Source organism: Mustela putorius, unplaced genomic scaffold (assembly GCF_011764305.1).
Source record: "Mustela putorius furo isolate JIRA1106 unplaced genomic scaffold, ASM1176430v1.1 tig00000040_pilon_pilon_pilon, whole genome shotgun sequence".
Taxonomy (NCBI): domain Eukaryota; kingdom Metazoa; phylum Chordata; class Mammalia; order Carnivora; family Mustelidae; genus Mustela; species Mustela putorius.
The window spans coordinates 895,709-897,862 of NW_025421261.1; the positions used below are offsets into that span (position 1 = coordinate 895,709).

The window sequence follows — 2,154 nt, forward strand, 5'->3', positions numbered from 1 at the left end:
TCTGCAGGAAATAGCTGTAACCGCACTTTCTTCCGCTCCCCGTCAAGACTGTATGGGAAGACAATTGAATGAGAATTCTTTATTGTAGGATATGTTGTTTATTTTTCTTTAAAAAAGCAAAAAACAAAGCTGTTAGGGCTCATTCACAGACAGCTAGTCTGTCTTCTCCCTGCCCGCTACCATGCCCCCTTCTACACCCCCAGGGTCAGGGCAGGGCTTCTCTGGCCTCAGCAGTAATGGCCTGGGAGGAGGGGTCCGCCAAGAGAGCTGGCAGCCCATGGCGAGCCTCCTGCGGGGCCCGAGGGGCCCGCGGGCCCGGCCCTTCCTTCGGCAGGTGTCCCAGCGCGTGACCTCCCGCCTGAGACGGGCTTTGATATCCCCGACAGTCACGTAGCCCTCCCTCCCTGCTAGCTGCAGCTCCATGGGACGGTCTGCACTGAGCTCAGCTGGCGCCGACTGAAGGCGGGGGCACCTGCGCCAGTGCCAAGTGCCTCTTGTTTCTTCATGGCCCTGATCAAACGGTCATGGCTGACACCCTGGGCGAATCAGCCCCTTCCCTTGGACACGTCTTGCCGTAGTCCCTCCAGAGTGAACAGACCTCCCTTCCCGGGCATCGGGGCCACATACACGTCCATCTTCTGGATCCCCAGGTCGCAACAGAAAGCTCCCTCAGCCCCCACCGCAGACCAAAATCCTCTTCCAGAGGGGAGCCGACCCACGCAAGGGTGACACATGTGTCCGGGAATTACATCGGGAACTCAGGTTCCTTTCGGATCTCCTGCTTGTGTTTACTGGCAAATGCCTCCAGGTTGGTCTTGAACATGCCCAACTGTGTGGACATCTGGGCCAGCTGGGCTTCAGCCAGGAGAGTTCCTCGCTCCTTAAACTTGGCCTCTGCAAGCTTCTTGGCAATGGGTACAGCTCCCACCCCGCGGCAATGCAATCCCATACTGGGTCGGCAGGCTGCCCTGCTGTGGGGACCCTGGGTCTCCCCATCATTATAAGATATTTTAGTTAAGAACTTTCTGAATGGTAAAGACAGAATCCTACTCAAACTGATTTATTCAAGAGAAGGAATCTATTAGGTGATGTAGCTAAAAATCCAGGGGTCATGTGGGCTCTAGAGTTGCGGTTCAGAAGGTATTATTAGGATATGGTTTTTCTTTAGCTCTCAGCTCTGCTTTCCACTTGAAGGAAATGAGTGCAGAAGCTCCAGCTTTCTATTGGCTCAGGTTCAAGCCTATTGAGAATGAGTTTTCCTATCCCAAAGAGGTCATTGAATCTTAAAACCTGTTATGGGCCATGCGTCATCCCTTTACCGAAACTCGAGCCTAGAGAATATTAGGCTCTCGTTGGCCAAATTACCTCTGGGTTGGGGATGAGAACATCACTAGAACCACTGGCTTGAGAAAGAGGCTAGAGTTCCTAACTAAAAGGGAGTGTTATGAAGAATGCTTACAGCCCCAATGATCAGAAATGTCCACAAAATAGGCAAAAGTCAAAAGTTTACTCATATTCAAATTTACTACATTGATTACTGTGACTTTCGACACATTCTACAACTGTAGGGGACAGCAGGGTGTATCGTCAGTGAGGCAGAGGATGAACAACATTGGGTTGGTAGACAGAGCATAGAACTAGGCTTCAGGATTGCTGAGTAATCATCTTGTTTTGACCACTAAGTTTTCCATGTGACCATGACTAATTTATCTTACCTTTCTGGTTCTCAGGCTTTTTTTTTTTTTTTTTTCATCTGTAAGATCAAAGAAACACCTGCCTGCATTACTTATCTCAATGGGTTATTTTGTGGCTAAAATCAGATGTAAACACTGCAAGACGGGACAGAAGGTTGTATCAGTTTATCGAGAGACGCATTTCCATACAAACGTTACATGTTTTGTTTTAGTAAATGAGGGTGAGGCTGATGTGCCTAACAATTTTTACTTCTAAAGGTTATGCGGTTCTTGAATTCCTAATTGCAAAATTGAGGCAAGTTTCTTTTATTGGTTCCAACAACTGAGTCCAAAGTTTAACCAGATAGCCATCTACTGACATCTTACTAAAAATGAGCGTTTGAAGGGTTAGCATAAGATCTGAGATGTGGGCAATCCATTAACAGATTTTTTTCATTCTTATTTTGCTCCTTCCTCTGCT

At 48.0% G+C, this 2,154-nt stretch overlaps 1 pseudogene; it reads right to left on the bottom strand.

Moving 5' to 3' along the window:
- Positions 1-205: 205 nt before the first annotated feature.
- Positions 206-949, bottom strand: LOC101682881 (annotated as a pseudogene).
- Between the last annotated feature and the right edge of the window lie 1,205 nt (positions 950-2,154).